Source organism: Alligator mississippiensis, chromosome 3, assembly GCF_030867095.1.
Source record: "Alligator mississippiensis isolate rAllMis1 chromosome 3, rAllMis1, whole genome shotgun sequence".
NCBI lineage: Eukaryota > Metazoa > Chordata > Crocodylia > Alligatoridae > Alligator > Alligator mississippiensis.
The window spans coordinates 191,686,574-191,703,982 of NC_081826.1; the positions used below are offsets into that span (position 1 = coordinate 191,686,574).

The 17,409-nt window shown below is 39.2% G+C and overlaps 1 protein-coding gene across 3 annotated transcripts in view; it reads right to left on the reverse strand.

Moving 5' to 3' along the window:
- SMARCA2 (SWI/SNF related, matrix associated, actin dependent regulator of chromatin, subfamily a, member 2) overlaps window positions 1-17,409 on the reverse strand; it is a 191,539-nt gene that overhangs the window by 22,201 nt on the left and 151,929 nt on the right. The gene's annotated exons all lie outside the window — the stretch shown is intronic.

Sequence of the window (17,409 nt, forward strand, 5' to 3'; positions counted from 1 at the left end):
CACACACACACACACACACAGTCTTACATTTTTGCTTATAATGATTAAACTAAGCAGTAGTAAAATTGTAAAAAAATATAAAGAAAGGAAAATATGATAGACTAGAATTTTATCTGTGGCTTTGTCCATAGATTCTATGGAATTTGAAATGCTACACAAATACTGAAATGCTTTGCTACTCAGAATTTGGCATAACTAATTACTGAAAATTATTTAAAATTGTGCATAAAAAAGCATTAAGGACATGAAATATGCAGCAGATACAGAAAACTAACATCTGAATTTGTCTGCTGAGATCAATGACAGCTTATGCAGTATTACCATTTTTTACTGAAACTCCTCTCACAAAAGAATTACGTTTCCTACTCTCTTTATGTATCCATACCATAAATGAATAAGGTAAAAAAATTATAGATCACTTCTTTTTTAAAGAAGTCTCAAATGGCTGTACTATGGGTATTTGGAAGAAAATTATTATGAATGTCACTCTTCTCTTTTAATCCATATCCTCAGTTTTATAATTAAAAAATAATAACTATGACGGCTACCACATAGAAAGCATGCGCAGTACATCACTCATGGTTGCCTAGCAACTAGCAGGATACATGTTGAAGAGCAAGAGGGACCTGCATAAATTAACAGAATCTACTGTGACAGAAAGATGAGTGATTGTTCACTACTACTGCACTAGGTCCTCCATTTTTTCTATGTAGTAAATACATACAGATCAAAATATATTAAAGAAAAAAAATAATTTTGAGATACTAGCTTAAGAAAGGTTTTCATGTTCATTCACTGTTTTAACTCGTTATCTTTGCCAGAAAAATAATTTCTCTTGTTTTTCCCCCAAATAGATTGTCAGTGTGTGCATACATGTATGTTTGCATATACTGCGGTGTGTTCAACTGAGCCACACCAGGGGAGAATAGAGCTCTATTTGCATATATGCATCATACCACTTTGTTTCTATTGGTAGTACATTGCCAGAGAGAACTGGCACTGACATGAGAGATGGATCAATACTTTATTGCCACTGCCAAACCACTGACCACTTCAGATGTTTAAAATGATTGAAACCAGAAAAAAAAAAGGAAAGCAAAGCAAAAAAATGAAGCTGCAAGATGCTCATACTTCTGTGGAGAACTTGGCACACTGAGCATCAGAATGACACTCCATTAACAGCAGGCAGACCTGACCATCTTGAATGGTATCCTGAATACTTGTACTATTGGTGTACTATTGTCTAAAAATCTCAACACACAGCACAATGTGCTAATTGTAATACCCATCTGATTGTGAGCTACAGTGGTTATTTTTATATAAGAATACATCACAATAAAACTGTTCCTCTGAATCTATAAACTTCCAGCTCTAGTCCAGCAACACAGACGGATCATGCACATTTTGTGAAGTATATTTTAATTTTTCCGCCCCAGGACTATTTGGCTTTGCTAATAGATGGCTAGCTTTCTGCTATTTTTTAATCAATTTGCATTGCTGATATTTAAATATTTGGATCACCGTTTTGGTCAGAGGATCAGTCAAAATTATTTGACTATTTGAAAATTTCAGAGTACATTGATTCAAACTGGTTATCCATGTTAGCAAACATTTTATAATTCACTCAATAACTGGGAAGTCAAGGAAACCCTTAAAAGGTATGGATCAGTTTAAATACAAAAGTCTTTTATTTCACTCAATTCAATTCTGCTAAAACTGGGGTGATATAAGCACCAAATTAATTATTTGCTTTATTTTTTAATTGATAGAATGTTCAAAATACTTAACATATACAAAGACAGAGGGAGTCCCTAGCATAAGCGAGAACCCAGGAACTCCCCAGTGATCCCACACACCAGCTTTCATACCAGTATTGTAAAATGTGGTTAATAACAATCTGTTAAGGGAAGGAATCTCTATGCAACAAGAACAGCTCTGCCCTTACTTCTACGTTTGAAGTGCCAAGGCTGAGTGCAGAGTTGATCAATCACAGGAGACACCACTTCATACAACAGAGCTGTATTGTAAGGGAGTCCTGCTAAAAGTCAATTGCTGCTACCTAAGCATTGTTAATAGAGAGTAGCAGGAGCACCAACTAATGCCTAAACACTAGAGACTGAATGCTGATACAGGGAGCGAAAGAGATACTGTGAAAGTCCAGTTAGACAAGAGAATTACTGGGAGTACTGCATTTTCTCACCTTAGTCCCTAAAGTAAGGAAAGGGAGAAAGAACCTCCCTAAGAATAAGTAATCTCAGGAGGAAGCTTAGATTGAAACTTGGTTTTGAATATAGGAAAACTCCCAAATGGATGGAGGAGAGTACTGGAGAATAAACCAACATGCATATATGTGGTGTGGACAGAGTGGGTGGAAGACAGGACATTTTCAGTTTGTAGACAAATTCTTAGATCAGAAGCACTATATTTTTGTTTCAAATAAAAATGCTATTTAAAAAAAATATATATAATAATTGTATTAGATTATTAGATTTTTTCCTCTGCTCATTTAAATTACCAAATCAATCTTTATAACACTCTCCTATGCGGGTACTCTCAGTTTCAGAAATAAGAAGACAGACTAGGTGGTTAAGAGTAAGAACTGAAACCTGGAATAGAGAGAGAAGTGGTAGACTCTGTTTCTGTGCTTAGACCCCTCTCCCAAAAGCAGGTGTCTCTGATGGGAATAGGTTTCATGAAACAGGTGCAGAGCAAGGCACAACTACCCCAAAGGCACTTTCTTCAACCTTCTAGACACATTCATACGTTAAATTTTGAAATAACAAAATCCCAATCAAATCCTACTGGAATTACTGGAAATGGAGTCTGCCAAGGTGATTCACATCCTGAAAAGTATCAGATTTTCCCCAATTCTTTGCAATTTATAATATCAATCTTTTTTCTGCAAAGACAGCAACTGTGACCTCTGATACAAAAATAAACGAAAAAAAGATTAATGGACTAGTGTCCCATTAAGATGGTTTGAATCAAGCCATTCATTCTACAGTCAGTGAGAAATTTAAAACATAAGCAGTGCCATATTGGGTCAGACCAATGATTCATTTAGGCCCAGTACACTGTCTCCAATAGTGGGAAGTAGTAGATGATTTAGAGAGATTATATCAACAGGGTATATCTAGAGTGATCCATCCTGTCATATCTTCCCCTGCATTAACCATCACTGTTTTAGGGGAATCAGAGGATCTCTCCCTGACTGTTCTATTTAATAGCTCCCAATGGACATGTCCTCCATGAATTTGTCTAATCCCTTTTTAAACCTGTTATACTTCTATAATCTCCTGCAGCAGTGAGTTCCACAATGGAACCAAGTATTATGTAAAAAAGGATTTCCTCCATTTTAAACCTGCCTTCCAATAATTTCAGTTGGTACGCCACAGTTCTTGGGGTTTTGGGACTTGATGAATAACTGTCCCCTATACACTTTATCCACAACCAACATGGCTGAATAGGCCTCTATCATATCCCCTGTCAGCCTTCCTCTTTCCATGCTACAGAGAACTAGCCTATTCAGTCTCTCCTGGAACAGTAGCTGCTCCATAGCCCTGGCCATTTTGGTTGCCCTTTTCTGTTGCTTTTTTAAATTCTACCACATCCTTTTTAAAATGTGGAAACCAGAATTGCACATAGTATTCAAGATGTGGGCACACCATGGATTTATACTGTGGTGTAAAGTTATTCTCCATTTTGTTCTCAGTTCTCTTCACAGTGATTCTTAACTGTTTTTTGGTTGCTGCTGCACACTGAGACATCATTAAAGAACTATCTACAATGACTTCAATTTCTCTTTCCTGGGTAGTAATGGCTCATTCAGAGCCCTGATTCGTGTATGTAAAATTGAGGGTATTTTTCTCCATGTGCATTGCTTTGCACTTGTCAATGCAGAAATTCATCTGCCACTTTACTGCCCACTCACTTAGTTTTATGAGATCTTTCTGTAACTCCTCACCAACAGCTTGGGATTTGACTATCTGTAATAATTTAATATCATCTGCAAACTTTGCAGTTTCACTAGGTGCCCTGCTTTCCAGATCATTTATGAACATGTTGAACAAAACTGGCCACAGGACAGATCCCTGGAGGACCCCACTATTGAAAATGACAGTTTATCCCTATTCTTTGTTTTCTATTTTTTAACCAGCTGTTGATCCACAAAAGAATGTTCTTTCTAATTCCATGGACACTCAAGGTTTTTACAGGCCTTGGTCAGGGGCTTTGCCAAAAAACAACAGTTTGAACCCCCTTGTTAAGACCCCCCTCAAAAAACTCCAGTGAGAGAGGATTTCCCTTTACAAAAATCACATTGACTCTTCCCCAGCCTATATTTATCTATGCAACTGCTAATTTTATTCTTTAATATTCTCTATTACATATTCTACCAAATTTGCCAGGCAGGGATAGAAATGATTCACAAGTCTGCAGTTCCTGGGATCACTTCTGGAGCTCTTTTTGAGCCTTCTCTGTATGAATGCCTCCCCAGACCCTTCCTAACAGCATCAATCTTTATAGCTTTCCGTTATCTTCATTGTCTCATAATTCTGTCAACTACTTTCTCTTATGACTGGAAGACTTCTGCTGAAGATAATTGGACTTTCCATTTCTTTGAGCATCTTCTGAGCATGATCCATTTCAGTGGGAATTGAACAGTTCTAGAAAAGTGGGTCTGGAAGGGACCTCTGGAAGTTGTCTAGTCTAATACCCTGCTCAAGGTAGGATCATCCCTATCTAAATCATCCCATAAAAGTCTTTGCTTAATCTATTTCTAAAACTACACAAGTCAACCCTGCTGTACAACAAGGCATGTTGCCCAAAGACAGCAAAAGCACCCTAACCTGCAACAGGTAAAGCAGGGTGATAATGGTAGTCAGTGTCCTGCTACTGCAAAGGTTGTTATAATGTACTCAAAAGATCCATGAAGAGGGATTAAGTCCCAGGGAGCAGGAGCACTGGCACACCTCAGTCAAAATCCTGTGCCTTGACTGCAGCCAAGACCCAATGCTTCTGAGGAAGGCAAAAAAAATCCCAAACACCTTGACATCTATAGCAACAGGATGGGAAAAAAAAATTCCCTCCCAGCCCTGAGTGGCAACAAACACAGCCCAGAGGCATGGAAAAACAACACTGTTTTGCTCTGCAACTTGGGAACAGCAAGCATAACTCCACACCTCACACCCACTTATTAGACAGCTAGAACTCCCCTTTCTGTATCATTTGCATAGATTTATCCCAGCTCCTTTAATTTCCTTTCATAACTAAGTCAGTTATGTAGCTTTCCTTCATTTTCCTGCTGCTAGCATGGTCCTCTCCAATATCCATCTGCTTTAGGCTGAAGAGTTCTTCTTATCTCCCAGCAATGTGTGTGTGTGTCAGGGTGGGGGGAATGGAAGTCCTGTTGTTCTTACAAACTTGCAATGCTATCTGTCCCAATACGAAGTTGGATCACTGGAGTCTTTCCCTATTACAATGGGATCCTATTACAATGAGGTTCATAACTCATATCCTTGCTCCTGGCAAAGAATGCTATTTCACTTTCTAGAACCACTCTGGTGACAGCATTGCCAATTCTTAACAAGGATTCCCCAGTCACACAGACTTTCTTTCCAGGTACTGGTGTGAATTTCTGGTTCTTTTCCTTCTGTTCTGATTTCAATCATTTCATCAGACCTTCTGTTCTCTCAGTTTTCTGTATCCCTCTCATTCCTTTTTGGACTCCAGCCCCTAGCTATTTCAACATTCTCCTTCTCTCTGTGCAGCTAGGGAGGGACTCTCCTCATCTTCCTTGTCACATCATCTTCTTTTCTGACTGTTCTCCAGTGCAAAAATACCTGTTCCTCAACTTTATTTCTCCTTTATTAGCCAGTTTTTCCCTTGTCCTTATATTGTTATAGGAGTCCGTGGGCCACACTCCTTATCCAGGGGTTTCCCCTCTTGTTTAAAAGGTATCTGCAAATCCTGGCTTATCCATGCTGCTGCTTCTTTCCTATTCTCTCTCATTTCTTTAAATCTATATCTGTGCACCACCACTGTCTTCAGCTGCATCACCAATCCTTGGATCTACGACTGCATGAGCTGTAACAGGTGACCTTTCATGTATAAAAAGCATCTGTTAGGTACTCGCTCAAGGAAACATGCATCTTCCAGTTTCTACAGCCAGTCTTCTGTTTCATTCTCTGCCATTTTTCAGGTCTCTGTCACTGCTTTCATTCATCATCATCTCCTTCATGTCCCTAACTTTAAAGAAATCCTAATCCTCCCAAATCATTCCAACTCCCTGTTTACTGCTCTTTTTTGACTTTGTGGTTGCTACATGTTGGTGTTTTTTGCCAGTGTTACCTCTCATTTAGATTCTGCTGTTAACCGTCAGCTATGCTCAAAAGGCAGGGGCTTCCCTCATGCTCTTGGTTGGCTTTGTTCAGCTCACAATACACAACTCCAAACAGACTGCAAGCTCTGAACTGCAGCCAGACTATAGACCCTACAAACTACAACTGGTAACCAAACAGCTAAGCAATAAACATACAAAGACATTTCCTCCAAGAAAAAAGACCTAGTCTCTTCTCACCGGGGACAAGCTCCATGTTACTTACTCCTTTTATTATATAGAGTACATTTCATATATGTGCTATAAACTTTTCATCTGGCTAAAATCACAGAAAATTAGGGTTGGAAGGGACCTCAGGAGGTCATCTAGTCCAACCCCCTGCTCAAAGCAGGACCAGCCCCAACTAGATCATCCCAGCCAAGTCTTTGCTTAGCCGGGGCTTAAAAATCTCCAAGGATGGAGATTCCACAACCTCTCTGGGTAACCTGTTCATGTGCTTTACTATCCTCCTAGTGTGAAAGTTTTTCCTAATATTTAACCTAAACTTCCCTTGCTGCAACTTGAGACTGTTACTCCTTTTTCTGTCATCTGCCACTACTAAGAACAGTCTAGCTCCCAGCCCCTTGACCATTTTTGTTGCCCTCCATGGGTCTCTCTCTAACTTGTCCACATCCTGTCTGTAGTGGGGGGCCCAAAACTGAACACAGTATTTCAGATGTGGCTTCACCAGTGCTGAATACAGGGGAATAACCAGCTCCCAGACGGCAACACTCCTACTAATGCAGCCCAGCATGCCGTTAGCCTTCTTTGCAGCAAGTGCACTTTGTTGGCTAGCATTCGTTTTAGGTTATCTTCATTCCAACCTCACTGAATGGAATGAAAAGCTCTCCAATATTAAGATCAGAAGATGCAAAACTGAACCTTCCAGACGAAGGACCAAGTTGATTTATTATGCACTGCCTTCCAACCCCACACACGTGCTTTTTCACGTGGGGCAATTTTCCTTGAAGTCAAAAGATTTTAGCTTGGCTCTCCGCTCATTTTCCCTTGCTTACAATGTCAAATTCCTAGCTGAAACATCATAATTGCAGCTTAGATTAATTGTTTTAATTCATTAGGGAAAACATAATAAAAAAGTAGATTGCCAAAACAGTGTCTCCAATGGAGAAAGAAACAAGGAGCATGTCAAACTAAAAGGAGAAACTTTTATTTCTTTTTCTGTATTTTCTCTCTCCCTCCACATAGTATCACAGACCTCAAGCTAGAAAGGTGACTGAGATAAGTATGAAATGTTTTATATAAGAGATTCCTCGCATCCTACATTCTATTTGGGGGGATTTTTTAAAATCGTTTTAAAAAAATCCATTGTATCCTTTCTGCACCAAATTCCAAATACTTTTATTTAGAACAAGCCACAAGATCTATCATAAACTCTTATATTTTTGTTGTCTAGGGCCAAATTCTTCCAAACAGTTTTGCAACTTTGTATCATCAAATAATTTGAGAATCTTCATTTTCCTTAACAGTTGCTTGATAACACAAATTTTCTGTCCCATACAACAAGTGAACAAAAACCTGCAATACAACCTGACACAAAGACAGAAGAAACAAAACATCTATCTGTCCTTGCCCAACCCCACAAAAGATAATTTGTCCTTAACAGAGGCCTGCAGCTTCCCTGTTTTTTTTCAAGGGCAGTCAATACCAATAATGAGCTCATCATTAAAATTGAAAGTAGTAGCTAAGGGCAGTGTTTCAGATACTCTGTTTTCTTTCTTCTTCTTTTTCTTTTCTTCTTCTTTTTTAAATACATTGTACTCTACAACCTTTGCTGTTGGCAAGGCAATGTAAGGAAACAAGAAAAAAATTGCTCTACAACTGTAGTTATTTCTTGGTGACAACAAGTAGATTTGTGAGGTCTGATGTCCATACTTAAAATAACAGATTGGCACTTCAGGCACATGTGTAGTTAAACAAGCTTGTAACAGATGCAACTAACTCTTAATTGCTTAAGGCAGGAAGGCCTGGCAATAAGTTAAAGCACTCATCTTTTGATTTTGTGGTTGTATCTTTGTGCAGAGTACAACATAAAAACAAGTATAAAAATGTAACAATGAAACATTATAATTAGTGATGATACCTACTGTCCATTCAACTACATCACAGGCTTCCAAACAATTTAGTTTGCCTGGTATGCCCTTTTCTGATATTTTAGTGGACTTGTATTCAGAAGCCGCTTCAAGCAAGATACTAGAACTAACGTCAGAAAGCAATATTCCTGGTTTCTCCAGGTTAGGCAGAAAGGACTATAATATCATAAACTGGCAAGAAAATATTAATTAGTATTTATCTTAAGAGTCCTAGAAAGCTTGTTAAATGATTTCTAAATATCCTGTAGCTTTATTTTAAATTAATCCCTTTAATTTACACCAAATCAAATAAGAGGACTATGTCCTAATGTGGAACTATATCCATGCGTTGCTTCAAACTCAAGCTATAATTTGACATGAGCTAGAAAAAGAAAGCATGCCTTTCTTTCTTGAAGAAACTTTTATATCTTGAAGAACAGAAGGGAATGCTGGCTGAATATCTGGTTCAGCCAGTAAACCCAGACAGCACACAAGCAACCCAAATGTGGCGTTTTACTTGGAAAGGCAAAATTTGGGGAATGAAGGGGGGCAAGAGAGAAAAGGTTCATACTAGTCATACTAATGGAAATACTTAAACCAACAGAAAAGGAAAAATTGAGGTGGATTTTTCCTTTCTTTTCCTTTCTTTTATGTGAAGTGCTGGCTTTGCACATTCAGAATGAAATAATTACAACCATACACAATGTGTGTATGTGTATTTAAAGACTTCAAAATAACCCATAACATTGTTAGTGTCCTGTTGCATCTTTAGGAAGTGCCCCCCTGGGCAGGATACTGGGTTTTTAATATTCTGTCAGGAGATCAACATTATAAGAATATTAGTAAGCATAAACTAAAGGGGAATAGCTGTGCACTACTCACACCAATCCATCTCTGTAACTAGGATCGCATTCTCAGTCTAACCAGTTTTAGGCTGATTTGACAGTTAGTACAGATGCCACAATCCATTCCTGGGAGGATGTAGTTTATGCCAACTGGAAACCATGATATCCAAAGGGAATAGTAATCAGAAACAGTAACGCCTGCATTACAGTGAAGACTATAAAGCTTAAGTGGATGTTGCATTCTGCATATCTGTTTAGCATAAACTTTGAAAACATATGTGCAAATTAGATTTTTTGCATGATTCATGATTATATTGATTGTTGGGCATCTCCCTAATCCAAGTGGGAAACTATTTAAAATATCACCGCCTGTTACAGTGCAGCCTTGTTTAGACTAGGATTTGGGAGGCATGCAAAAACTTTTGAGTAGCAGGTTTTCAGATAAGATGGTATTACTCAGAAAGCCCAGAACACCTTGGAGGGAGCTCACCAGCTGGTTTTATAAAGGCTGTAATAGCAGCAATTCAGGCCTTCTGATGGCAGTCTGCACAGCCTGCCTGCCTTCTCATCTAGTATTCCAAAATACAATCAGCTATACAGATGTCAGAATATACCTTTCAGTAAACTAGGATTAAACTACAGTAGGCAATGGAAGATGAGGGTATATTTGACAGGATGTGAAAGTTAGGATGAAATCAAGAAAATATAAGAGTTACATTTTGAGAGAATCCTTCTTCCCTGATGCTGCTTCCTCAGCTAAACCAGTGTTTAAGAGGAATGCTACAAAAAATTTTAGGAGGGTATGAGTGGACCCAAGAGGCGGACAGAAGAAAACGCAATTCATGTTAATAAATCTTGTAAGTCATTTGAGGCTGGTTACCAGATTTTTTGCCCTGACTTCCTTAACAAAAGAAAAGAATACCTGTGAATTACCCTGCGTTGCCAGGCCATAGCTTACTCTGGTGTGATCCCTGCCTATATAAAATGACTAGACTTGGATAACATAATCTAATTTAAAGGCACACTGAGCAAAACTAAGGTACAAGACAGGATTTAGTGCGTAGGCGTCTCAAGACACTGTCTTTAGAAGAAGGGCTAGGTATGCTGCAGTAACACAGATTAACCAACTTCCGTGGATTCTTCTCAGACCCTTCTCTATTAGGTCTAGGGGAAGTACATTTTAGTAATTTCCACATGCTTAAGATGATCTTACAGAGATGTGCAATAGAAGAAAAATAGTTTTACTTATCAATGTTTTAATTTTACTTAATCCTTAACTGGATCATCCTACATACCCAACTTGGGTCCGGAAGGTAAATATCCAATAGTAGGAAACACTCTGCCTAATCTACAGGCTGTGGCATTCCAAAAGGACCTTAGGAACAAGGTGGATGTGGTCTGGGTTGCTGCACTGACAAAGCCCAGGGATGGACAGTGAAGCAGGAAGAAGAGAGGCAGCAGCTGAGGCCTGCCTGCAGGTAAGGGTGGAACCTGGAGGCTGGGCTCAAGGAAGGCCCAGAGAGGCATGAGAGTGTTATGAAATCAAGAGGGACATTGGAAAAATGACTTTAGTTGCTTCCCAAAGGGTCCCAGGCTGGAGGAATGGTTGGAGGAAGGCTGTCCTATCAACCCCTAGCAAAGGGATTATTAGGCATGAAAAGAGTGCAACTTTAAGTGCAACTTTAAGAGGGGAGAGAGACTCCTGGAGAGCCAGCTGGACAGTGGTATTTAAGAAACAAACAGACTAGGACTTGTCTAGAAGAGGAAACTTATGCAGCCATGTTGCGATTGCCGTATAACCAAGAGGGTGTACCAACAGGTGATGGTGAACAATGGCAGTAGGAAGAAGAAAAATATTTCCACCCATTAAGAGGAAAATAAATGGCAAAAAATGGGAAGACTTTTTTTTATTGAAAATTTACATTCAATGCCATCTCTTTATTATTGTGGTAGAAGCATTATATACTGCACTGTGCCATCTAGAAAATGTAACATCATTGCTTCCAATTAAGCTATGATAATGGTTAAACCTCTTCTCACAAATAAAGGACTGAAGGGCCTTTTCCGTGCAAGAACAGACTCCTGAAAGCAGAGAATTATGACGAGGGCATTTGTTCTGAAGCATGGCAGGACAAAGAGCCATCATTAACTATTTTTAATAGGTGAGCTAAATGGAAGTGACATAAGAAATTACAGCTGCCACAATAGTATAATTTATGTCAGTGTTTCCATTTTATAAACTTTCTCAAAAGCTGGGTTTATTAAACTAAGTCATAAAAACAATTCTAGGTTGAAAATTGGAATTACTTGGCTAGTTATTAACCAGTAAGCAAATAGAGTCAGCCTCAAAATAACTGCTCATTCTCCTCCTTTGATAGTCCTGATCCAATGCTTACTGCATGCTTACCTAGTACAGTGAAGAGATCCATGGTTAAGATTCACCCACAGGCCTCTTCTGAGCTTAAACTGCTGAAGGTGCTACAAGATACTGAACAAAGCAAATCATTCTATATGACCAATATGCAACTGAGAAGTGAGCCAAGACCTACAACTCTCCAAAAAAGGCCCGATTTTAAAGATAGTTACAGTTGAAATTGGGTTTTAATAAGACCTTCTAACATTCAAAAGTAATGTTACATTTTGTCACAAAAATGATGCATCTTAAAAAACCCCAAAACAAACCTGTTTGAAACGACCATTTTGAAGACCTAATCATTTTCTCACTGATATGCAAGCCTTTATTTACTATCACCCTTCTAACTTATATTCCCCACCTAACTTTAACTTTGTTCCTTTTTTTAGTTCCATAATCCAAAAACATGACTGGTCATATACAGTTGATTCCAATAGTCAAGACTGTGAAAGTGCACAATCCCCGATGCATTAAATTAGGTCACATTCAAATAGAATAGAGGAATATTTAATGAACAATAGATTTCTTTGGTCTTATGAATATGTTGTTTATGTAGTGTTGCAAAGACTGGAAACAGTTTGTATTTTCTACTTTATTAACTAATAGTTTTAAACATAGTCTTTTAACATCATGATTAGGGCCTGGTTTAAATTGCAGGCCCAGCTCACTAGTATCATGGCTCGATTATGGCGGAGACTACCATTTTTGTACTTGGGTCATGGTGCTCCCCCCTTCCCCCCATGATCATGCCGTGACACTACTAATTGTGGGGAGAGGGAGGAGGGAAGACTCACCTAACAGCGTGCCTGGCAGACCCAAGCTCGGCCGAACTCACCTAGCATCGTGGCAGTGGCTTGGCGGTGCCCACCGCCAACAAAGGGTTGGGAGGCAAGCAGTGGGGTTGGGGGAGGCGGGGGGTGTTCTGGAGCAGGATGGCATCACTCACACATGGGGGGGCCCCAGCCTCACTGAACTCACCCAGCATCACGGTGGCTCAGCAGTGCCCGCAGCCTACAGTCATACTCGCAGTGGCAGGCAGGTTTGGCTGGGCTGCCTCAGCCGCGCCCAGCATTGCCCTGGTCCCTGCCCCTGCTTTGCATGCAGGATCCCTACTTGGGCAGCACAGAGTACTTCCCTCCCACTGCCTGCCTGGCAATGCACTGCCGCTGCTGCATCTGGTTGGGGCGGATAGGGGCAGGGACTGGAAACTGCATAGCAGTGAATGCACCCCCATGTCTCCTTCTTTTTGCAAGGAAGTGCCACATGATGTGGCTGCTTGCTGGGGAACTCCCCAGCAAGTGGCCATTTTGTGACATTTCCTTGCAAATTGCATTTTTTGTGAAAATCACTTAATTTCATTATTTTCATGAAAATGGGAAAATTGCAACTTAAACCACGCCCTAATTATAATGTACTGAAATGAACCCCTTAGATTGAAATGGTATTTTATGAGTTTCTGGTAAATCATTCTAATTTTCTTTTCTATATATCTTTACAAGTTTTAAGAAGGCAGTATTCAAGTTGGGTGTGCTGTATCAGTCAAGTAGGTCAACAGTGATAAATGATTATGAACACTGGGAAACTCACTAGATAGCATAACTGTATATTTTCAGACATTCTAAAATTTGTTTCTTTATAAAAGGTATAATATTGGTAAAGAAAATGGCATACTTCTTAGGGTGTTAACAGAGCTCTGAATCATTTCCTACCTTCACTTTTTTTCAAACATGGACTTCTTTATTCAGACAGCTGTAATTGCCAGGCCTTTACTCTCTCTTGTTTGAAAAGGAATGATGCAAAAGCTGTTATAAGAAACCTAAATATATATCCAATAGTTGCTGTAAAATGGATGATGTAGGCAGGCTGGTAACTAAGCTATTGGTTACCTGAGGAAGGGAAACAGGAAGCTCACCAGACTATGGACTGGAAACCTATAAAGAATTGTTCCTTCACAAGCCATTTTAGAGGGACTAGAAAAAAAATGGAAAAGGTTGAGCAAGAGAAGAAGGAATCTGGTCTCCTTATAAAATACTGATTGAATCTCAAAGATGCTCAGGAGTGCTAAGGAAACAGAGATAGGGATTTGTGTTTAGGTGTGTTCTGTCTTAAAGGCCAAGTCTGATTTGGCTTCAACTATCACATGTCCCTGAACAACTGAAATATAAACCCAAGTACCCACAACAAGCATAGGACACCTGAAAAAGGGGGAGCTTAAACTACTGGAGTGTCTGTAAGTATGCATGTGTATGTGTGTGGGGGGGGTGGGGGAAGGGTTAGCATTGGCCTTAGGGCATGGGAAGATGAATTATGGGGTCCCAAATCTGAAAAAAAAATAGCAGACAGAGTCCATGCAGGATCATCCCTGACTAAACCATCCCAGCTAAGGGTCTGTTTAACCCACTCTTGAAATTTTCCAGAGATGGACATTCTACAATTTATCTAGCTGTTCCAATATTTGACCACCCTCATAGTCAGTAAATTCCTAATCTCCAACTTAAAGTTCCTGTTGCAGCTTGAGACCATCATTCCTGGTCATGTCCCCTATGACCACAGAGAAAAAGTCCATCTCTACCTTCTCTGTAATCATCCTTCAGGTATTTGAAGACTGTTATTAAATCACCTTCAGTCTTCTCTTCTCCAGACTGAAAACCCCCAGTTCTTTCAGTGTGCCCTTTTGGCTAGGGATACAAATTACACATAAACCAGTATAGGTGATTGGAAACTGGCTCAAATCTGTAACACAACAGAAGTTCAGTGCATACAAACCTCTTCCAAAAGGGTCAAAACTGGTTTAAGCTAAGACTGGATGGATGTAGACTTAACAGATTTGGGTTAAATTGGTTTATTGAGCTTCTGTTTCAGATCCCCTCCAGATTCAAGTTAATTCACAGTTCCCTAGCATCCCAGGATGCTTTGCACCTTCCCCACAAATCCTCCCTCGCAGGGCAGGTGAGCTAGCTTTGGTCCAAGCTGTCCGCTCCAGCTGAGCAGGAAGATATGCTCTAGTACCCCCCAGATTCTGGCCTGGGCCACTGTAGGCATGTGGCTGTATTTCCAAAATTAAAAATGAATGTCTGTTCACTTGTTTATCGGTTCAATCAATGTAGCTTAAACTAACCTGCAAAGATTGAATTGATTCAGCCTTGGATTTTTTTTGACTGTCTATATTTACCCTTTAAGTCATGAGCTTGTCTTCTTAAGATTTAACACATGGTGTTAAGATGTCAGAAAAACTGTGTCCTTTCCTTACTAAACACCACTACAACTCTGCCTGAAAACCATTTCAGGTGTGTTGGCAACAGACCAACTGCTCTCACTACCCTGGTATAGTTCTTTAAGTAGGGTTTACAACTAAATGGATAGCTACCTCCTCAAATCCCTTGTTTTAGAATAAGATGCATCTGCTGTGTTAATGTAATGATTCGATTAAGTTGATTACTTGATTTCAAATATGCCTACTAATTTAACTTTTATAACTATCTAGCTGAATCCTGACTTTAGTAGTGTGCTCATTATTATAGCTGTTATTGTTATTATAATTATTATCAGTGTTATTGTAGCACCTATGAGCCCTAATCACAGATAATGTCCTCATTGTGTTAAGTGCTATATAAATATAGAACAAAAAGATTGTCCCTGCCCTAAAAAAAAAAAAAATTAAGCTGGCATTAGATAAACGGAAGCAGGGACTGAAACCCGGAATCCCCTTCTCAGTTGAGTACCCTAGCCAATAAATTACAGTCATCATATTTTATTTGAATATGCCACTCACCTTTGTTTATTCTCTTACTGTAAGCTACCCTGACCCTTGGTTGTGAAGGGTAGCATATAAATCCAATAGACATATGAATCAATAAGTACATGCTCATAATTATGGTCCTCTTTCTAGTCCTGAGCAGTTCTTTGAAAGGCAGCTCACTGAAGGCAGTTCCCTGCCCAACATGTCACTGTTTTCCACCCCACTCTGAAACACCTCATGCTAAGACCCTAGCAGAGGCTAGGTACCTACAAGTTAGGCTCAGCAATGCTTTACTGAATCTTGCCTATTATCAGATCCATAAAAAAAGGAGCAGGAAAAGTAAGAGAAAGGGGGCATCTCACCCTTTGAAAGTACATGCAGTTCAGCAGAGTCTAAGGCTTGGCTCAGATAAAAATGTTGTAGTGGATTAAAAGAACCAATTTGGTCATACTAGTGTAGTTCTCCATGTACGGATACTCTTAAATTAGTTTGAGCGTACTGAGTGCACTTTGTACTGAGTTTAAGCTAGTTTCTTACTGACTTAAGGATTATCAAGGTACTCAAATCAAAATAGGAGTTTCTACACAAGGCTGCGCTCATTGAAGCAAATCACAAAATTACTTGATTTCAACTCGCGCAATGTCCTTATGTGGGTCTAGCACGTTTTCTTTTCAAGAAATACAGAGAGATGGCCAGTTTTTTCCATATCCAATGATATCTGGTCTAGGTTTGAAAAGAAAAAAAAATACACTTCCTCTTTGACAAAGCATTCATTCCCAGCCCTATTGTGCCTTCCAGGCATACCCATGGATTTAATTATTTCTTGTTAACCCCTTCTCTTCATATCTTAGTGTGGAGTTTATACCATAAAAGTTTCTTTTATGTGTGTTTGTAATTTCACTGCAGAGAACTCTAAATAAGGATGCCTTTCCTTAAGAAGGCCAACAAAGTACAAGCATCACGTTTTTTAGGCAAAGGGCTTTTTGGATATAGAATTAAAATGTGTTCATTACGTGGCATGTAAAATATAAGTCCCCCCACCACATTTAGAGTAAGTTAGAAAAGATGTACTGTACTGAATGTTGCCTTCTAATAGTGACCTAGCTTCAGGCTCATCTGTGGGAGGTCTACCACTATTCCATAATATTTCTGTAGTATTTTCATTGGAAAGCTAAGTATCATTATTTAGATTTATATCCTACCTTATCCAGAAAGGCTCAGACTGGCTTACAATAAATGACAAAAAACCTATAGATAAGAAACAACAGCGCACACTTCAAACCATACCTCAAAACTTGAAAACTCCCCTCTACCTCTCCCCTCCCAGCCACTACTTTTTCTTCCCCACCTATCTATCACCCAGAAGAACAAACCTTTTGGCCAATCCCAATTGTGCTTCCCAACCACCATTCTCTCCCTTTTGCAAAGTCTGGATGCCACTTGTTCTTCTTTTCATTTATCCCTATTTCTTCACCACAATATCTTCATTATGTAATCATAATCATCATTTCATCTCTGGGCAGAAATTGGCAAGGTGACAATCTAAATAATAAAACAGTAGCCACATGTTTCAATGGACTTGGACTAAAGAAATAATTGGAGCTGAAAAACTGTTCTTTATAACCAAGGTCTTGGGGTAGCAAGTTGGAAGTTGTGCTGAACACAAAAACAGCAGGGAAGTCAAGGGGTCTAAAAGGAGTCTATAAAATTACAAGATTGTCTATCCCACTTGTGCTACTTCTATTTTGCATTATTAAACAAAACAAATTCCCCCAACGGATTTGTTGGCATTACCTATAACTGGAGGAAGTAGGTTTCACTGTAATTCAGAAATACTTCAATTGTATAAGGCAATGGCATTTCTAAACAAAGAGATTTAATGCCCGGCTCATGAATCAAATTCTAAACAACTCCTTTCATGTATCAATAAGATCCTATAGCAAGCC